This window comes from Canis aureus, chromosome 20, assembly GCF_053574225.1.
Source record: "Canis aureus isolate CA01 chromosome 20, VMU_Caureus_v.1.0, whole genome shotgun sequence".
NCBI lineage: Eukaryota > Metazoa > Chordata > Mammalia > Carnivora > Canidae > Canis > Canis aureus.
Genome location: NC_135630.1, coordinates 22,284,466 through 22,307,103, shown reverse-complemented (window position 1 = coordinate 22,307,103; position 22,638 = coordinate 22,284,466). Strand labels below are relative to the sequence as shown.

Sequence of the window (22,638 nt, the reverse complement as noted above, 5' to 3'; positions counted from 1 at the left end):
TCAAAGAAACTCTTGAAGATTGTGTAGCATAATCTTTGCCAGTTCTGAACATAGTAAAGCTAAATGCCTTTGAAATTTCCAACACATAAAATGAAGTCTGTATGTAATCCCTATACTACTGAAGCAGGCTGCTTGTTGAATAGTCTTTCACAGGATTTGTCTCATTTTGTAATGTGACTGGAGCCATTGTCAGCCAATCATCCTTCTTTCTCTGCTAGGTCCTTCTTTATTATTATTATTATTATTAATTATTATTATTGTTATTATTATTTTTAGATTTTATTTATTTATTCATGAGAGAGAGAGAGAGAGAGAGGCAGAGACACAGGCAGAGGGAGTAGCAGGCTCCATGCAGGGAGCCCGACATGGGACTCCATCCTGGGTCTCCAGGATCACTCCCCAGGCTGAAGGCAGCGCTAAACGGCTAAGCCATTGGGGATGCCCTGCTAGGTCCTTCTAACATTGTTGTAACTTAGGTTCTCAGTCACTAGCACAGGTAGCTCTAGAGTCAATAGAACTAATGAAATATTAATGTGGCAAGCTTTACCCCAGTTTGGATAAGTAAGATATTTCACAATCTCCAAAAACTCATTAACATTACTAATATTTGTTTCTTAAGACAAAAATACTCAGTATTATTCACTTTCACCACACATGTAATCCCCACAAGCATGGACATCGGATATCCAATTCATTACTGTCAACATTTGTTGAACATTTTATTGGACCCAATGTTTGACTCAGGCATATAAAGATAATCAAGTTAAAACAAAAAAAGAGACAGAAAATCTATAGAAAACAAAAAGAACCAAAATATGATAAAGGACAACCATTTTTAAAAAATTTTTTTAAAGATTTATTTATTTATTTTAGAGACAGAGAGAGAGAGAGAGAGAGAGCACAAACCAGGGAAGGGGCAAAGGAAGAGGGGGGGAATGTCCAGTAAACTCCCTGCCAAACACAGAGCCTAATGCAAGGCTGTATTATTTCATGACCCTGAGATCATGGCCTGAACCAAAAATCAAGAGTCAGATCTTAATTGACTGAGCCACCTAGGCGCCCCAAGCACAACCATCTTTTAATGTCAGGACAAAGACGTCTAGTCACATCATTAGACCTTGAGGGCATTACAATATTTTAGCACAATCATTTCTGAGCCTGGAATAGTAAGAAAACTTAATCTTTAAGCCTATTCTGCTTAAGAGGGCATAGAACACAAATATAGACATATGAAAAAATCCACCAAGTTATATATGAAAGATCTATGTACTTTTTTTGCATGTAAATTTTAATTCAATTAAAAAAAAGAAGGATAAAAATGTGTATTGCACTACACTTAGCATCATTTAAAAAATGTCAGATTCCCCGGATAATCCATCACCTATTCACCCACTGATCCAGACTATTTGTTGTCTGTGGGTTCTATATTGCTCAGGCTTTCAACATTCCAATGTATAATCTGCATTAGTATAATATTCTTCTTCGCTTAATTCATCATTGCTTTTGGTGAATAACTTAGCTTCTTAAGCATTACCATTGAGCACCTACTCATTTGCCTAATGTTTTTAAGTGTGTACAACATAATTCTCATACTATATTAGTATCACATTCTTCAGTCTCATGCAAGAGACAGTGTTATAATTATAAAAAGTTCACATTTTATCATGCTTTGGGGATTTTCTAGAACAGTAAACTAGGCCAGAGCAATTTTCTGACAGTGGTCACAGATCTAGAACAAATATTCTGGTTCTCTGAAGCCTCGGCAACCCCCCAGAACCCAACTCTGGGCTTGTCAGTTTCTGTTTTGAACATTATGAAACATCCTCCCAGACAATAGGTAGACAAATTGCTTTTGTGGTCGGAAAGCCTGCACTTAGATAGAAGGCAGGCTGAGAATGTGAATTTATACAGTTTGGAGAAGGCATAGAGATAATGTCAACTTTAATTCCTGTTTTTTTCCAAACACAGAGAATAGGCCAAAGGTCATGAGTGGAAATTAAAGAAAAATGGAAAACAGATGTTAGGAAGCTCACTATAGGAATGGAAACACAAGATGCACTGAATATTATTAACGAATAAAAAAAAAAGACCACTGCTTTAAAAAAAATAAGAACCCCAGAAAGTGAGATCTTATGAAAATTCAATTTTCATAATGATATATTTAAAAGAGATAGACTGCTGAATATCTTACTAAAATGATTTAATTCCATATGGTCTCATATCTAGAGGCACACTTTGGGAGCAAAAGAAGATCTTAAAATCACCCATTATAAAGCCCATCTAAAAAGATGATGCTTGAGAAACAGTTTCTTCTCAACAACTGAAAATGTAGGCGCTTCCCCTGCCTAGCATCAAATGTTAACAAAGAAAGTTTTTCTTTTCTTCCAATTGACAGTGGTTGTTCTTTTTCAAAATATATTTGTTCTTAAATTATCTTTCCATTAGGAAGCTTGAGTAAGTTTCCTTGACATTAATAAGAGCTGTGCAGATTTACTGTGGTGGGAAGTAAGCACCTGGGCAGAAATTCAGTTTAGATGCTAAAGTACATCAAAATGACTCTCAGATGGATGGCTTACATTTTTTTTTTTAATTTAAAGAGGATCTATGCATTTTGGCATGTTTTGACTTTTATATGTTATATTCAGCTAAAATAAAGGGAGATATTGCAAGATAAACAAAAATACATAAATATATGTATGATGTCTTGAAATCTATAAACACACACACAATGAACATCTAGAGTCTGTCTTCAAGCTTTTTCCTTTCTTTCTTTTAGAAATTCAGTTAAGATTTGTAAAAATGAGAAAGAGGTATTGTAACATGATTAAAAGCAATTCCCCAAATTTAAAAGACCACAAAAAATTATGAGAAATTATTTAAAATACATATTTCTCAGTCTATCTTTTGATCCCAAAGCCCCCACTGATGATTTTCTTATGTGTCTATGTATTTGTTTAGGTTAGTATTAACTAGTTGACTAAACATTGACATAGAGGAGTTGGTATGCATCTGCAGTAGATATGTAATTAAGAGGATGTAATTAAGGATCATTGCTAGATGCATTTACATTAGAGATGTAATTATGAAGAAAGAAGAGTCCGTGTGGTAGCCAAGGCATGAATGCCAAAGTGAACTTAGAAACCCAGAAACTGAAATGAATTCTTTTGCAGGGGGAATGTCCACAGTCATCTTGATCCTGTATTGTAAGGGCATGACAGCAGGGGAATAAGAGCCTGAGAGTCACCATGTCCAGACGCCTTGGCCTCTACCAAATTATCTTCCCATGTCCTCTCTTGCTCTCATCCTATCCTGCCAAACAAAACCCATGGCATGCTTTTTTTATGTGCAATTTTATTTTCTTATAAGTAGACACATTAACATGATGGGTTTAACGATAGTTCATCTTATTTATGAACCTTTGGTTAAATGTTAATAGCCTGAAGTCAAGTATCAAACACAAGAATTTAGAGTTAAAGACCTTGAAAGCTGTGCTTACTGACTACACAACAGGATCCTGATCCAGCTAGGCCTGTTTCTTCAGCTGTTTCAGTATTAGCAACAGTGAACACTTACCATGCTTATTAAATGGCAGGCAGAGTTCTAAGCACTTTCAATTATCTTAACTCATTTAATGTTTGTGATAATCACATGACGTAGCTATTAATATTATCATTTCCATTTTAAATTTGAGAAACCTTAAGCACAGAGAGGTTAAGTAATTTTCCCAAGGTCACACAGCTAATGGTGGCAGAACTGGGTATAACTGTGGAATCTGTGCTCTTAACCACCATACCACCATCTGTGCCTTTCCACTGCTGGATAAATAACTTTATGATCATCTTTTATTGTTACAAGGAGTCAAAATTATTGAATTGGAAGTGTGCTGAGCTGTTCGTGTTGTATAGATGGTGATGGAGAGTTTTCCCCGGCTCTATAAGCCTGTCTAAGTGTTGAATATACAGCTGTACCATGCCACATATCATTAGGGACACTAATCTAATCTAATATCACCATGTAAATTCATTGTCATCCTGTCTGCAGTGTGAATAACTCCTAGCCTCAGCATTAGCAAGATAAACTGATTCTTAATAAAACCAGACAAAATTAAGTTTGAAGACTAATTAAAAAGAAGGAAGCTGATCTCATGCCCATTAAATTTCTAGTTTGGTCTGTTTGGAAAACATCCAAAGGGTTAATATATGTGGTTCACTAAGAGTAATGAAAATTCAGGACTGGTGGGAAATTAGATAAGGTGAAAAGAAAAGAGACACAAAATGCAAAATAAAAAAGACTTTACAGAAATCACTCCTCTTCCCTCACATTGCACGGTCTTCATATATAGGAAAAGGAAAAGGTTAACCTTAGACCATCCTGCCCTGCGTATCAGTTATCTTTATTATTAAGACACAACAATTTTATTTCATAATAATTTTCTTCCGGCCAACCAGCTGTGGTTACTCAAGGCAGATTAACTAGAACCTGATGGATTTCAGCCCCTGTTCAGCAATGCCAGCCAAATACTATAATTACACAGGATGCAGGCTGAGATAATGTCGACCTTGTACTTAGAGATAGTCCTAGATAAGTCGAATTGTCAGATTTGCAGGTCAGGCTTTTCAATCACTGGTGCTGTATCTGTGAAGAGAAAAAGACAGGGAGGGAAGGAAGGAAGGAAGGAAGGAAGGAAGGAAGGAAGGAAGGAAGGAGAGGAGAAATAAAAATCTCATCATTTTAGCTGTTCTGAAAGAAGGCATCTAGTAGATTAAGATTTCAAGAGAGAGAAGTAGATTCATCATTGTAGATATTAAAGAGTTGTACGGAGGACGTGCCTGTGCTGAAGCAAATATAATCTCTGTCTTTCCTGAGCCCATATATTCCGGATATGGTGTGTGAGAGCCTCTCCATTCAGCAGTTTGTATGGCGCACTGCTGATGTTATGAAATTTACATTAAGTTGGAAAAACAGTCCTTGTCATACTTTATCCTTCTGGAGGAAATGGATTTTCTTAATAAGAGTACTGCTTTATTTCCCCTATGAATTCAGATAGGGAACACATTCCTGAATGGCATTCTACCAAATAGAGAGGCTGCAAGGGAATGGCTTATTATTCTAAAAATTGTAATGACCCAGAAGCAAAATATTTTTGGTCTTTATATTATAGACATAAATTCTTAAATTCAGACATCCAGTGCCAAGACCTCTGAGATATGACTGTTGGAAATCAACCAAAGATGAGGGATCCAGAGGGTATTTAATAATGGTTAATGAATAAATCCCTAAATCATTTGGTTACTATTAACTAGCTCACAATGTCTCACCTCTAGATCCTTGTGACTATATTAAACTATACAAAAGTTCCTTGCTTTAATAAACTTAAGCTCAATGTGAAAAAAATATATATCTCAAATATATTTATTTTATATATCAAACGTTGTGCCATACTTTGCTTTTAGTTTAATGCTTTCTGCATATGCAAATATCTGTACCTTTGCCCATGGACATTCTTTTTCCAAGGATATCTTTGTTCCCACCCATTTTCTGCTAGTGAACACCTATTTATCTTTCAAAGCTTGTACCAGAACTCCACTCCATTTTTGGTATTTTCATTACCATGTCCCTTTTCTTTTCTTCCAGTAATTAATTCTTCCTTCACTTTTGGGTTCACAGTATAATATTTCTGTCTCTATTCTCCTGTATATCACTTATCATCATCATCATCATCATCATCATCATCATCATCATCATTAGTTAATAGGCCATTTCTCTAGCTAGACCTCTTTAATGACACACAGTCTTCTTTGTAAAGATCGTTAGGACAAAAGAACCAGAAGCATGAGAGGCATTCAATAAATGTTTGTTGAATGCATGGGTGCATGAGTAAACAGGAAAACAAGTCATTCTAAAGAAAGAGGTTAGTCTTTGGGATTGAGCAAGATTGTTTTCTAACACATGGAGCCAATTGTAGAGTAGGAAGCAACTGAAAAATATTGCTCTTGCAAGTATATTGGAACTGATCTATTCTTCCTTTTCTCTTCATAAACAAGAGGAAAATTCCTCTTAGCTTTCCAGAAGAATTTGTAAATGATCCACTTCTAGCTTCTTTCCACCTCCTCACTCACTGCCCTCCATTGATTATTGAAAATAGAGAAGAAACAAAGCCGAGTTGGCTCCACGTTGTCTGGGTCCTCCCAATATTTCTGCTGCTCTGCTGTCTACTCCCTGGCAGTCCAACAGGGGAAGCTTGCATCTTTGTCTGGGGGTAGGGGGTATTTTTAATGCAGGGGTTATTTATTATGTCTGCAGAAGAATGTGGCTTAGGAGCTAACAAAGTTTATCTTTATTGGTAAAAAAAGGTGCTATTTGACCTTCCATTTATCTGACTCATATGTCCATCTTTCCTAAGTACCCTAAATCAGTTAAGTATTTATTGCTTTCCTCCCAAATAACTCCACTACAATGTCTCTAGTTATGCATTCCCAGAATACTGTGGGATATAATATTTCAGTGAACTCTCATTATCAACACTGAACTTATTTTAGAATTAGCAGTTTAAATACAAAGTTAAGGCAGATATATCAAATAGTCTTATTTCCTCAAAAGATTATTTCAAAATTATTCAAAGCCTGTCTCTTTTTTTTCTCACAGAATAACATCAGATTTGTGGAGGTTTAAAGCTCATCCAAAACAATTATTAAATATAGCCCACATTCTATTTGATCAAGCCATATTGTTTCAGCCTGAATCTAGTAAAGGAAAGCTCATTAACCCTTGGGTCTTCCTGTTTGTTTATTGGATAACTCCAAGAATTAAAGAGTGCATTATTTTATTAAACAAAAATTTGCTTCTTTGTAAATTTTACTAGTACTACTCTGTGGTGGAATGAAAGCAAATCCATATATATTTCTTTCATGATAAATGTTTAGATTTTTAATGTATGTCTTTGGAATCAGAGACCATATGTCTTTTATCTGTTATACTTCCTTTCTGCTTAATATTAATAAAACAAACATCTTTTGAGCACCAGGCACTGTGCCTGGTTTTGGACATAGACAAATGAATAAGACGTGGTTCCTTTCCCCCGTGAAGGAAACATGTACATGTAAAGAAATGCTTACAAGCCGTTGTGTAAATTTCTGTAATGAAAACATGTACAACATGCAGAAGAACTCAAGAAAGAGGATATAGAAGACTGCACAGGAGAGGGCCGTAGGAGAAAGGATATTTGTGTGAATCTTAAAAGATAACTTTCGAAGTAGGAAAAGAAGGGAAGAATTTTCCAGTTAGCAGCATCAGCATGAGCAAAACTGCAAAGGTAAGAAAGATCATAGCACATGTAGTGAGTATAAGTGTTCAAAGCGGCTGAAGCATGGTTGAATGTGTGGAGAGTGGTAGGTGAGCCTAGAAGTAAAAGTGTACATAGTATGAATGCTTCTTATATTCTGCTAAAGATATGGATGTTGATCTTATAGATGAAGGAATGCCACTGTAAGATTTTGAATAGGAATGTGGCTATATAATTTTAGTAGGATCACATAAGCTGTTGTATACTGAAAATGGGATGAAATTAAAAACAATAAAGCTATTTAGGTGGTTTTTGCTTGTTCCACTTTTAAGTTTTTCAGTGCCCAGCTGACTGCTGAATTAAAGTCAACGGGAGTGGAGATATAGAGAAAACTGTGAATATGAAGGATATTTAGCCTGTGAAATAAATAGAATTTTGTGGCTGGATGAAGACGGGGTGAGAGAGGGAAGATACTTAGGAAATAAGTCTACCTTGGAACAGATTTGGTTACTTTGGGGTATTCAAGTAAAAAACATGCAGAATACAACATATATTATAGCGATGAATCTTGAGAGAGTGTTCTGAGATTGATAACATTATAGGATTGGTATTCTTTAACAGATGGGTAGTACATGAACCATGGGAATGTACTGTGCAAGGAAATATCATGATCAAGATGGAAGGGAACATTACCATGTAAGCTACTGTCAATAAAGTAGACTTAGAAGGATTGCTCAGAGAGATGACAGGTAAACCAAGAGCAAATAGTACTACAGAAGTCAAGACAGCAGAGATTTTTCTGGAAGTGCAAAATATTCATCATTGTCAGAGGTTACAGAAAGGTCATGTTAAACAAGGGCTGATAAACTTCTGGTGGATTTCTTGATTAAGCCATCATTGATGACCTTTATTCAAGAGGGATCTGAATGAGTTGAAATGTAAAAAAGCAGGGATGCTGTATTACAGATAGCGGCATGGCTAATAGTATGTAAAAGGCTATATAACAATATATAAATATCTGAACTTCTTTAGGGTCCTCTATTTGTCTATCTAATTTATTGGTCTGCCTCATCATCGTTTGAAAAAAATGTTAGGCTGAACAGATTTTAATACAAGACTTCATATTAAGATGGGGATATTTGAATCATGTACCTACAATAGAGTTTATTCTGTGGATCTGTTTTCAACATCTTCTTTCATTGCTTCTATGGAACTAAGTGAGAGTGGCCACTGTCCTGGTCATAATGGAGTTGGTGCGGTCCACCTTGCTCACTAAGCATGGAAAGTCTGAAGGTCATAATCCACTCCATTCTGCTCTATGGTTTGCCAGAGAAGCAATCACTGGCCTCTTACCTGGATGGTCTCCAAAAGGTGAGCCACAGAACTATCTACCTTTCCTGAATATAAAAATTATAACATAAAGTTTCTAACTGACTAAAATTCTTGTTGGAAAGATATAGGTAGAACTTAAAAAAATATGATACCATCTAAGAAGTTTAAAATACCAGTGTTGCAAAATTATACAATTTTAAAAGTCAGAAATCAAAAAAAAATTAAAAGAATAAGTAAGTAATATTTGCTCTGTGCCTTTTGGAATTATTTGGAAGATTCTATTAATGACTAATTAAATTAATTGTGTTTGAGATAAGTACTGATTTTTTTCAAGTTGCTAAGTAATGCTCAATCTTCCAAGTTTATTTTGTGTATTGTTAGTTGAAGTGGGGAGCCAAGTAAATTTCTAGGAAATTGGTTTTTAAAAAGTACCCCATGTTAATTATCTTTTCACTGTGCAGACTGATTTTCCAGAAAACAGTGTACTATGCGGGATGTTTTGCTGGCTATTGTACAAACCAATTGCAGCCATCTTTAGAGGCTAAGAGAGATTGGCCAGAAGTTATATTTAATTTCACTGCAGTTCAACTTGCACTTATTTTCAGCCCGATTTGGTAGGAATTGGCTAGAGCTATTTCAATGCAAATGATCCTTATTTTTCTTTTCTGACCCTATGATCTCTTCTTGAAAATAAATCTCTTCAATGACAGGCTTATATAGATTTGGCCTCAAATATTTTCCTCATTGCCTTGGTCTTCAATTGGAAGCCTGTCTGAATGGCCCTGGGGAATAACAAGCTTCTAGAAGTGTTATAAGATCACTCTTTTTTGGAAATGTATTCTGGTGTCCATAGTTTTGATTTCCTATTAACCAGTTAATTTGCCATTAAGTTAGGTGTGTGTTATATGTAGTTACTCTTTTATGTTGTAGAATATTGCCAAGATGGGACTTGCTTCAACAGGAGAAATGTTCCTTTCTCAATTATGGAAACAACATCTGTGGGTAAGCTGTTGGGGGTGAGCAGTATGGCACCGTGTAGTGTTGGAGGCAGAGGCTTCTTTGGTGGGTCCTGCTGCTCCACCACCTTTGGCATTGTACCTCATGTTTCCAGGGGGCCATTCCTGAAGCTGCTCTTGTCAGCCTTCCAGCCAGCAAGGGGAGGCTGCAGAAAGGCAGCACCCACCACTGTCACCCCAAGGTCATTTTCAGGAAATTGAGCACAAGGGTTTCATTTATGTTCTATTCGCTAAAAACTTGATCACAGGCCCACACACACCTAGCTGCAATGGGGTCTGGGAAATGTAGTCTTTATTCCAGATGACCACATAACCCCGCAAAACTCAGAGGGTTCTAAACTAAGGGAAAGGAGGGGACCCTGGATCCTGCAGAACAACTAGTAGTCCCTGCCGCAACTTTCTTCTTCCTTCGAGGTCTCCCCTCCCTCCGTTAAACTCAGTTCATGATCTTCCTACTTCACTAAAGCTTTTTGGATATTAGCCATCCCTTTTCTTCAGCTGTTAGAAAAATGACCTCTATGCTTTTGTTTTTATATGTTTATATTTCTGTTCATGATGTTTTTCTCATCTACTAAGTGGTATTCCTTAAGGACAAGGGTCTCATGTATCCCAAGCCCAGTGCACAGTTATTCACCCTGAAGGAATTCAATAAAACCATGACTAGAGGTCAGAGGTCCAGAAATTAGAGATACAAGTAAATATTAGGTAGTACTCTTCTTGCCAGATGAAAGTTTTTTAGAAATATTGTAAAATCTATCATGTATTCCTGGAAAGCTGTTGTGTTCTGCTGAACGACTCCTGTGTGAATCACTGAGGAGATCTCTTCTGGTCAGAAGCACTGTGATTTTCCACCCACCAGGAGATCAGAACAGGTCCTGGAAGGGCAGAGCTGAGGGTCATGTCCTTGGATAAAAACAGGGAGACTGTTTGGAAATATCTACTCACCATTGCAACACTGGATCATCACTTTTATGATTGGATGGAGAGTTCTCCATTCTCTCAGTGCAGTGGGGGCAGATATGAGAAAGAAAATGAATGTAAGTTGGTAAATCTAACTTATACATTAAGTCAACTGATGAATGACGGAATTGTGCATCTAAAGATAAGGAAATAGCGAAATAGAAATCATTTTTCTGGTCTTATAACTTTCTTTACTGGTAAGCCATTAGTATTTATAAAGAGCTTGAAACTCCTACACTTTAAAATGTTTCCTCGTACATATATTTTTAGCAACATTTATTGACTGAGTTTTTCTAAATTAAGCTATGACTGTTTTATATGAATTAAAAGCCCATGTTCATGGTAAACATTTTAATAATGACCATTAATCAGTGCTGCGAGGTAAAATACAGGACACACAGGTAAATTTGGAATAGATTAACAATGAATTTTTTTTTAGTTTATGTATATTTTATGCAATATTTGGGGCCTATTTATACTAAATAAAAATTTTTGTTTCTGAATTTCAAATTCAACTGGGTTTCCTGTATTTTTATTTGTTAAATCTGACAACTCTCTACTTAATGATTCAGGTCTTTGTCTATACCACTTTGTCATAGGACTTTGCTGCTCCTCTCTCGAAACCTAGAACCTCTTTCTTCACTGTGTTGAATTGGGTTTGCCTCATGACTTGCTTTGATCAATGGAATGTGGCAGAAGAAACATTGGCCAAGTTGTAGAACTTAGGTCTAGGATAGTGTGTGGCTTCTTCTGTGAGAATAAGCAATTGTCCCAGGACCATTTATTGGAAGTTTTCTTATTCACTTCTGATTATTTCTCTGTCAAATAACATTTTTAAAAAATAAATGGTTAGGTCTGTTTCTGGGTTTTGGGTGTAGTGCCATTATTTTAGCAATACTACATCATCTCAAATGGTATAGGTTTGTCATAAGATTCAATATCTAATAGATTTGATACCTCCCTGAGTCCTAGATAAGAGGGACTCTGCCCCAAGCCCCACACTTTAGAGGACCCACAACTCAAACATAAGGATATTTTATTTTGTTTTCATTTTGGTATCCATAATGTGTGTGTGTGTGTGTGTGTGTGTGTGTGAAGACGGACTAATCAATTGAGCAAAAGAGAATTATGAGAGGGATTGTGAGCCAAACAAGCCCCCAAGAAAGATAAGGGGCTGAAATCCATGTGTATATGTGTGGGAAAGAGAAAATCTGCTTTGTCTTGAAAACTAAAGAACAAGTATTTTTTTTATTTGTTTTTTTTGGGTGGGTTTTGTTTTGTTTTTGGTTAAAGTTGACCGCTCTACATCACTCAAAACAGTATTCATGCAGACAGGGTTCCCCAATTAACTGTACTTATTCTTTCCCTTTCGCTTGGGGAGTAGTTTTGAGATGCATTGGAACTACCTGGAAAGGCTCAAGTGGGACTTGAGAAAGGAATTTGCTACATTGTGAGACAGAGTAAAACTCTATGGTCCCCCAAGTTTGACCTTTGGAATCTCGTTCTCAAACGTAGGATTTATTTCAACCAGGTATGGTAAGACCAGAGACATGGCAATGGTTGCTATCTTTTCTCAGTTTTATACTCACAGACCCCTAGAAATGGGAGGTGTATGTCATGTCACATGGGGAAAGTCAGTCAGTAGGCACAGGAGCAGGGGGGAAAGCATGGGCAGAAGCCTTAATTGTGGTTTTCATGGGTGGCCATGGGCAAGGGAGGATAAGCAGGCTAAACAGGTTTAGGATTGGCTGTTTTGAATGATCTCAACAGGCTCTGAGGAGTAGGGATTGCCCTAGTTGCCTGGTACCCGGGCCCAAATTGATGTTAGGGTAGAGACAGAGTGGCTCAACCTGTAAAATTTTGATAAAGAAGGTGTAGTCGGGTATGAACTCTGGATTGGTCAGTTTGTACATAAAAGCCACATCTCAAAGGAGTCACTTGCCATTTCCAGGAATTAGCTATCTCTGGGAGATGCAATTTTGTCAGATTCAGCAAGGACCCAAATTTCAAAGCATTATAAATCCATATATCATTTTTTCCTCTCAATACAATCTGACTCTTACAGATGAAAGGCATATCTTTTATAATTTTTGCACTTAAAATGAACTCCAAAAGATTATTTTGGGAGTTTAAACTGAACAAATACTTGATTTGTCTTGGCTGAGTTTTGCCCTTTCCATGAACCATCTTTCAACCTGAGTGGGTGAAGAACTTTAAGAATAATTATTAATAAAAATATAATTGATAATTCAAAAATGTACCATTCCAAACAAAGTAATTTTAAACTGTCATTAAAATAACAGCTATGGGATACCTGGGTGGCTCAGTCAACTAACGTCTGACTCTTGATTTTGGTTCAGGTCATGATCTCAGGGTCGTGAGACTGAGCCCCATGTTGGGCTCTGAGCTCATGCAAGAGTCTGCTTGAGGAATCTTTCTGTCCATCTTTCCGCCCTACCCCCATCCTGCTCAGGCTCTCTCTTTCAAAATAAATCAATAAAACTCTTTAAAAAACAAAGCAAACTAACAGCTAATGACAAATTATTCATTGCTAATTCATGCCTTTATTTTTTGCTACTAAAGTGCAAGTTAATATGCACAAAGATAGAACTCATGCAAAAAAACCACAGCAAATTGAATATGATGCTGACAGCATGTTTAATATAGCACAAATAATTTTGTGTTTTGCATGTTTATAATCTCACATGACTCTAGGGGACTTATTGTTGGGAAATATTCCTATAGATAAGGTAATTCAAAAGAAATTATTAAGAGTTATCATCAGATTCAGTTTTTAGAACAAAATCCAACTGCAGGAGCCCACAAACTACACCAAATGGGCTAAATCTGGCATGCCATCTGTCTTTGAAAATAAAGTCTTATTGGGGGGATCCCTGGGTGGCCCAGCGGTTTAGTGCCTGCCTTTGGCCCAGGGCGCGATCCTGGAGACCCAGGATCAAGTCCCGTGTCGGGTGCCTGCCATGCAGCCTGCTTCTCCCTCTGCCTCTCTCTCTGCCTCTCTCTGTGTCTCTGCCTCTCTCTCTCTCTCTATGTCTATCATGATAAATAAATAAATCTTAAAAAAAAGTCTTATTGGAACATAGGCATTCCTATTAATTTATATATTGTGTATCTCAGTTTTGTACTCTGTCAGCAGAATTGAGTAGTTGAGACAGAGCTATGGCCTGTAAAACCTAACATTACTCTAGCGCTTTACAGAAAAATTTGCTGACCGCTGCCTTAGAAATGGAAGAGAATATATTCACATGAAAATGAACAAAACAGTAAGATGGCAACTGTCTGAACTAAGAAAGTAGCAGTGGAACAATCAGCTAATGTGTAATTTTCAGAACTTGATGACTAATTGGAAAGATAGTGAAGTCAAGGAAGGAACCCCAAATGAGCCTGATGTTACTACTCTAGAGTAGTAAAGTGATAGAGTAGAATGTGATGCCATTAACTGAACTAGGAAGCATATGATAAGCAGGAAGCAGATGAATGTGTGTGCATGTGTGGGTGTATCGTAAAATAAGGGGTGGGGGAGATATATAAGAATACAATTGGAAAAAGGAAGACTGGGGGCAGTTTGGACTTTGAATAACTATAAGGTAAGACAAAGGCATATTTTGGAGATACCATGGGTTTGTTCTAGACTACTGCAATCAAGTATTACAATAGAGTAAAATAACTTTTCTTGCTCTCCTAACAAATCTGAGTTATGTTTACACTATATTATAGTCCATTAAGAATACAATGACATTATGTCTAAAAAATGTACATAACTTTATTAAAAATACCTTATTGCTAAAAACAAGAGTGCTAACCATCATCTGAACTTTCCATGAGTCATCATCTTTCTGCTGGTAGAGGATTTTGCCTTAATGTTAGTGGCTCCTGACTGATCAGGGTGGTGGTGGCTGAAAGGTTGGGTAGCTGGGGCAATTTCTTAAAATAAAGCAACAATGAAGTTTGCCACATTGATTAACCCTTCCTTTCTTGAGTGATTTCTCCATACAAGGTGATTCTGTTTAATAGCCTTTTACCCACAGTAGAACTTTTTTTCAAATTTGAAGTCAATCCTCTCAAGCCCTGCTTTTTTAGCTGCTTTATCAACTATTCTAAATCTTTTTTTTGCATGTGTATGCGTGTGTCATTTCAACAATTTTCACAACATCTTCACCAGGAGTAGATTCCATCTCAAAAAACTACTTTCTTTGCTCATGCCTAAGAAGCAACTCCTGGGCAGCCCAGGTGGCTCAGCGGTTTAGTGCTGCCTTCAGCCCAGGGCATGATCCTGGAGACCCGGGATCAAGTCCCACATCAGGCTCCCTGCAGGGAGCCTGCTTCTTCCTCTGCCTGTGTCTCTGCCTCTCTCTCTCTCTCTGTGTCCTGTTTCTCCCTCTGCCTGTGTCTCTGCCTCTCTCTCTCTCTCTGTCTCTTGTGAATAAATAAATAAAATCTTAAAAAAAAAAAAGCAACTCCTATTCTGTTCAAGTTTTGTCATGAGATTGCAGCAAGTCAGTCACATCATTAGGCTCTACATCATATCTAGTTCTCTTGCTGTTTCCATGGCATCTGCAGTTACTTCCTCCACTGAGGTCTTGAACCCCTCAAAGTCACCCAGCAGGGTGGAATCAACTTCTTCCAAACTTCTGTAATGTTGATATTTTGACCTCTTCCCACGAATCATGAATGTTCTTAATGATATCTAAGATGATGAATCCTTTTCAGAAGTTTTTCCTTTTAGTTTGCCTAGATCCATCGGAAGAATCCCTATCTGTGCCGGCTATTACATTATGAAATGTATTTCTTAAACAATAGGACTTGAAAGTCAAAATGACTCATTGACCTATGGGCTGTAAAATGGATGTTGTGTTAGCAGGCATGAAAATAGCAAAAAGAAAGATTCCTTTAAAATATTACTGCTCATTAACAATACACTTGGTCACTTTAGAGCTCTGTTGTCCATCTCCATCAGAGCTCTAAGGTGACCAAGTGCATTGTTAATGAGGAGTAATATTTTAAAGGAATCTTTTTTTTTTTTTTCCCCTAAGAAGTAGGTCTCAACAGTAGGCTTAAAATAGTAAACTGTGTTGTAAACAGATGTGTCGTCATCCCGGCTTTGTTATTCCATGAATAGAGCACATGCAGAGTAGATTTAGCATAATTTTTCAGAGTCCTAGGCTTTTCAGATAAATAAATGAACACCGCTTCAAATTAAAGTCACCAGCTGCATTAGCCTCTGACAAAAAAGTCAGCCTGTCCTTTGAGGCTTTGAAACCAGGCATTGACTTCTCTCCAGCTAGGCAAGTCCTAGATGCATCTTTCAATAGAAAGAAAGCTGTCTTGTGTGAATTGAAAAATCTGTTGTTTAGTGTAGCCATTTTCATTAACAATCTTAGCCTGGTCTTCTGAATAACCTGCTGTATCTCCTCCATCAGGATTTGCTGCTTCCTCTTGTACTTTTTCTGTTATGGAGGCAGCTTCTTTCATTAAAGCTCATGAACCAACCGTGGCTAGCTTTAAGCTTTTCTTCTGTAGCCTCCTTACCTCTCTCAGCCTTCACAGAATTGAAGAGATTGGGGCTTTGCTCTGGGTTAGGCTTTGGTTTAAGGGAATATTATGGCTGGTTTGATCTTCTATCCAGACCACTAAAATTTCTGCATAGCAGCAAGAAGGCTATATTTTGCTTTCTTATCATTCATATGTTCCTTAGAATAACACTTTTAATTTCCTTCAAGAACTTTTCCTTTGCACTCACAACTTGGCTAACTGGCACGAGAGGCCTAGCTTTAGGCCTGTCTCAGCTTTCAATATGACTTGTTCACTAGCTTGTGATTTAAGGAGAGACACATGCAACACTTCCTTTTGCTGAACACCTAGAGGCCATTGTAGGGTTATTAATTGGCCTAATTTCAGTATTGTTGTATCTCAGGGAATAGGGAAGCCTGAGGAAAGAGACAGATGGGGAAAAGGCTGGCTGGTGGAGGAGTCAGAACAAACACAACATTGTTGATTAAGTTTGCTGTCTTACACGGGCATGGTTTGTGGTGCTCCAAAACAAAGACAGTAATAACATCAAAAGATCACTGATCACAGATCACAGTATCAAATATAACAACAATGAAAAAGTTTGAAATATTGTGAGAACTACTAAAATGTGACACAGAGACACAAAGTGAGCCAATTGTTAGGAAAATGGAGTCAATGGACTTCTTTCAAACAGGGTTGCCACAAACCTTCATTTAAAAAAAAAAAAAAAACGCATCATCTACAAAGAACAATGAAGCAAAGCACGAATAATACAAGATATGCCTATGCAGAGTCTTTGGGAAGAAGAATCTTGAAGATCTAGAGTTCAGGGAAACTAGAATATAGGTATATTTTAAGAACACAGAAAAAAATGAATCTGTCCAGGCAGGACTAAGAAGACTGGTGAGAAAGGAAGGTTAAAATTAGAAGGCTGGGAAACAATACATTAAACTTTTTTCTCTACATTGGGTACAGAAAGAAGCAGTAAGGAGGCTCAGAGAGAGGAAACATGCTTCGCCAGGACTGGTTTGCCTTCTATTCCTTCTGTAGCAAATCAAAACACTGTGTATTTCAAATTTATCTCAGTGCATGGTTTTAGTAAGTATCTCTTCAATCATTGTCAACAAATGAATGAATGCTCAGCTTAAAAACCTTTTCTTTTCTAGTTAATTAATACTCAGTCCCAAATAATCTCTCCCTTTCTACTTACCTCCGGTAATGTTGTAGTCAGCTTTTTAATAACATAAGGGTAGGCGTTTTTAATTTTGTAATTTATAAAATGCCTTGTGTAGTGCCATGTACATAACTGATGTTTAATAAAGGGATAAATAAAATGCTAACCCAGAAAGTCTTTTCACCTCGTTACCCCAAAATTTCAATATCTTAAAAATGGACAATAGCTTTGAGAAAACAGCATTTTTGCTGGAGGACTCCAAACACCAAGCTCTAGGAGCCTGTGCCACTTGGCATAGTTTGCAGTCATAGTGCATTTCAAAAATGAAAGCACAAGGGTCTTTCTTGAAAATGTCAGAATTGTTTTTCTTTTTTTATCTCTCCTGTAGCTACTTAATCATTATCTTATTTTTGAAGACAAAATTTAGAAAAGCATGTTTTATCTCATTTATATATAGAATCATGTATTTCAAGTCCAAGTGATAATCAAAAACTCTACATGAATACAGTAGGATGAGCTCATAATTATATAATGCAATTGGATTTAGTTTTTCTTTTAGTATCTTATTTGATAGATTTTGTTTCTCTTTTAAAATTTTTGAGAAAAATGACAAGGGAAAGGAGCAAATCAAATGTTCTAACTGAAGTAGAAGCACTTCTCAGTGATCTAAGCTTCCAAAAAAAGAACCTGGATAAAGAAGAGTAAATTAAACAGAGTAAGTAGAAAAAGAAAGAAAGAAAGAAAAAGAAAGAAAGAAAGAAAGAAAGAAAGAAAGAAAGAAAGAAAGAAAGAAAGAAAGAAAAAAGAAAGAAAGAAAGAAATATAAACTAGAAATTAATTAAATGTGGGGCTCCTAGGTAGCTCAGTTAAATGGCTGCCTTGGGCTCAGGTCATGGTCCCAGGATCCTGGGATCAAGCCCGGCAAGAGGCTCCCTGCTAAACAGGGAGCCTGCTTCTCCCTCTCCTTCTGCTTCTCCTCCTGCTTGTGCCTCTCCCCTACTCATGCTCTCATTCATTCTTTTTCAAATAAATAAAATCTTTTTTTTTTTTAAAGAAGTGAATTAAATAGGAAAAAAGGTCAAAAATTAGGGAAATGAAAGAAACCCAAAAGCTGTTATTTGGAAAATTTGTAAAAATCCAGCCACGCTATTCAAACAGGAATGAGATTAGAAATGGAGATGGAGATGGAGATGGAGACAGAGACAAAGATAGAGATAGAGACAGAGATAATAAGACCTGAAGTTTTGATCGTAGTTCAGCATCTCTAGAGCTGCATGGCAACACTGTTCATATGTGTATTATAGAATAGAAGCACATCTGGATGCTAAGTCTCTCCTTTGACCACCTTCCCAGTGGCTAGCTTACTGTTCAGAACTGCTCCATCTTGAGTAGTTCAGAGGGTCCCTCTCTCCTAATTGGAACATTCCCTGAACATGGCTCCTAGTTCCTGTGTCCTCCTCTTCAGCCTTGGAGTTTGCAGTTTAGCCTAGCTGGATTGTTTGCAATGTTTATCAACCCACCTCTGACTATAAAACAACCATTTATTCCTTTACTCACAGTGGATTTGTTTGCAGTATGTAGATCTGTTTCTTTGCCTGTGAATGAGAAGTGTTAGACTATATGTCATGATTATTTGTTCTGACAAATCACCCCAACTTAGCAATATTGAGATAGCAAACGTATTATGCTTGTGGATCCTCTGGGTCAGGGTTTTGGAAAGAGATGACATTAAAGGCTTGCTTGACTCTGCTCTATAATGTTTGGGGCCTCTGTTGGGAAGACTGAAAGGTTAGAGCTGCCTTGGGGAATAGAGGCCAGAGTCATCTTAAGGCTTGTTTGTTCCAATACCTGGACCCTGGGCAAGGAGTCTCCAACTGGGGCTGCCAACAAGAGTGCCTAGTCTTGGTCTCTCCAAGTGGTTTGACTTCTTAATAACATTGTAGTCTCAGTGTACATGCTGGCTTAGGACTTCAAGTGCAAGAGTTCCAGGTAACAAGGTACAAATGGGATAACCTTTTCCGACCTTGCCTCAGGAGTCATGTAGCTTATCCTATTACTCAGTAGGAAGCATACATAGGTTCAAGAGGTGGTTCATGGACCCCACCTTTTGATCAGAGTAAAAGATGTAGAAGAAAATGTGAGATAGGAGATATTTGTGGAAAATCCAGTCTGTCATACTCTATGAATAGAACTGGCAATAGAATTTTAGCACCCACTTTCCACACTCTACCATCATTTTCATCCCTATAGTGGCCTCCTTCACTTTAGCCATATTTTATGGTAATAGTGCTAAGAATCAACTGGGATATAAGCTTTTATAACTACATAGTTGTGTGTGTATGTGTTTATTTTCTATAGCTTTCTAGGGATAAAAAAAGGAAATGTATCATTATAATTTTAAAGATTTACTGCTGGATGTCCAGATGCTTGGGAAAGTAAAGCTGAATATAGAAAGAGGATTGCTAATCAAATCAACTTATAACATTTATTTTGAAAGTTTGATAAGCAAGAAATATTTTCTCCTTTTAATTGCAGATAAAAATCCAGGTTTATATTTTAATGAAAGCAGGAGTCATAATAAGCCATTTTAAGAAAAATATTATGTATTTTAATTATTATGTTCTGGGATGTGGATTTCAGTTGTAAAATAATTAAATCCGTACTTAACCATTGTGTCCCATCTTTCCTCCAGACACTACATGAGTACTGGGTCTGCACTGAATCAGATGTAGATTGATGGCTTCTCTAATGGAGCTTTTAGTAAAGCTAGGTAGGAGATACAAGAATGGGTAATGAGAGTCGTCATATAAGCAAATACATAAGTGAATATGCAAGTCCTTTCAACAAAAGGAAGAAAAAGGATTGAGTTACACAAGAGAGGATAAAAAGGAAAGCCTATTTAGATTAGGTGAGTCAGGAAAGAAATCATTGAGAAACTGACATTTAGCTGGTACCTGAATGATACTAACTAGTGCGGCAAATTTAGGAGAAGTTTTTAGGAACTTTCAGATAAAATTTTGTTAGATAAAATTTTGTTAGATCTTATTTATTTCAGGAACTGTGAAAAAAGAAAACATTGATTTGTTGTTTTAAGAGAGGAAGGGAGAGAAGGAAAGGAGGGGGAAAGGAGAGAATCTGAAGTAAGCTCCATGCCTAGTACAGAGCCAGATGCCAGGCTCAATCTCACAACCCTGAGATCATGACCTGAGCTAAAAATCAAGAGTCCGACATTCAACTGACTGAGAGCCATCCAGGCAACCCTGAAACACTGATAAGTTTGGAACAGAAAAGAGAGACTCTGACATCATTTTCTCTGGCTGCTGCTATGCAGAAAGTAGATTGGAGCAGGGCAAGAATGGAATTGGTCCTTGATGATAGGTTTGTGAGGACGGAAAGAAAAATTAACTGAGAAAATAATTTATAAAGAAGAAGAAATGGAAGACCTTCCGAAATTTCCTAACTGCATAGAAATCACTGAACCCATAATCTCATCTGAGAGGCAGAAAGGATAGTATGAGTCTCTACACAATACCGCAAGAGAATTCCCTAGGTTACTTCTTGCATATTTCCTGAATTCTTGCTTCCTGCCTTTCCACATACTGTTAATTATAACTCCCAGAGAAATCCCTCCTCTCTCTAATTATCTGTTGAAATTTTAACTATCTTTCAAGTTTCAACTTAAATGCTTCCTCCTCCAGGAAAGGCTGATGCCCCTAACTAAATATTTCCTCTTTCCTGACTCCAACTCTCTTACACTTACTTTTAAAAAAAATATTAAAATATAGTTGACATATAATATTATATTAGTTTCTGGTGTAACATGGTAATTTGACAATTTTATACATTACTCAGTGCTCCCCATGATAAGTGTAGTCACCATCTGTGTTTCTTCTGGCATTTTTCTGTTGACTGCCGACTTAAGTTTGCAGTGCGCTCTTCTGGGTTTGATTCACCACTGCAGACTCAAGGCCTAGCCATAGTGTCTGAAGGAGAGATGATATTCAGGAAATATTGAATGAATCAATTAATTTACAACTAAAATTTACATCCTCAAACATGATTACAAAGGTATATGATTTTCTACTTTTTTAGAAGAATGGATTATTATAATTCATTTTTTATAAGCCACCTGCAATCTATCCCTAGTATGCTATCTCCAAACAGTGCCTCAATAGTTAATAAATTAAATTTAAATTTAAATAGGACTTATATTTTAAGTTTACTTTAAAAATGCCTAACGAGGACTTACTCATTTACTTGGATAGTATGCACTCCTTTCTTACTGCTGTTCTAAAAGAAAATTTGTATCGAGAAAACTACATTAAAAATGACAAAGTTTTGTGCAGTGGCGGTATGGTGGCCGATGAAGTTTGTCTATAGCACAATTATTGCTAATTGAAAAATGACATAAACTCTCAAAAGTAAAATCAGTTTTAAATATCATTTTCCATCCCTAGACATCCTCTAGCTAAGTAAATTGGTTAAATTGGTGATGAATTTATCATTCTATCAATCTCTTAATGCCTTTAAGTCTATTTTTATTATTCCAGTCTCCATTTCAACTGAATCATTAGAGGGATCACTTGCAAGCCTAGAGATCTGCAGTACTATGTAATATTACTTGGTATTTAGGATTAAATCAATACACACATAAGAGATTAAAAAATAAAGAAAGAAGTAGAACTTCTACAATAGAAACAACACAAAATATTTTATATTTAAGATAAAATAGAGTTTTTAATTTAGGAAGATGTAAAATTCATGCACTAACAAACACCTCATATGGTCCATAAGGAGCTGTGACTAAATGATACATCCATACAAGAACTGATTGATATTTTTTTCAAAGCTTGTTTAGTATAATCCAAGCACCACAAGGCCTCTCCTAGATACTGTCTTGAAATCTACTAAGTGTAACTTATAGTATATTTTCAGAATTCACATTTTAAGTTATTAAACTTAAAAAGAAAGTGATAATGCTCATATTTCTTCATTAATAATTAAGCAAAATAAAATAGCAGGCTTATTTGGATCTTTTCAGAATTTCTTCCTTTTTGCATATGTACTATTTGTAAAAAAAAAAAAAATAGATACCCAGCTTATAATTTCTAGTTTGGCAGTTTTTGTACTTCAACTTTGTGATTTTATAATGGCTTAAACATAGCTATACCCAGTGCAGTATAAAAAGAAACAGCTATTTAGTGAAATGAGGGTTGAAAAAAAGCAATGCAATAAGTCACATGATTCAAATCTCTTCCTGGTTCCCTCATTACCAATTATGTAAGCTTAAACTGTTTTTGTTTTTGTTTTTGTTTTTATAACAAAGAAAGAGCACAATATAA

At 36.5% G+C, this 22,638-nt stretch overlaps 1 long non-coding RNA gene and 1 pseudogene across 4 annotated transcripts in view; both read left to right on the top strand.

Moving 5' to 3' along the window:
- Positions 1 to 22,638, top strand: part of LOC144291533 (uncharacterized) — a 35,922-nt gene that overhangs the window by 11,843 nt on the left and 1,441 nt on the right. For 3 of the 4 annotated variants that reach the window (XR_013358858.1, XR_013358861.1, XR_013358860.1), the window contains exons 2-3: positions 8,501 to 8,653; positions 9,545 to 9,616. This is a non-coding gene — a long non-coding RNA (uncharacterized LOC144291533). Of the gene's footprint in view, positions 1 to 6,701; positions 7,313 to 8,500; positions 8,654 to 9,544; positions 9,617 to 22,638 lie in introns of those variants that run through there. The other variant, XR_013358859.1, reaches the window with a different exon arrangement.
- Positions 21,631 to 21,754, top strand: LOC144292020 (U4 spliceosomal RNA; annotated as a pseudogene).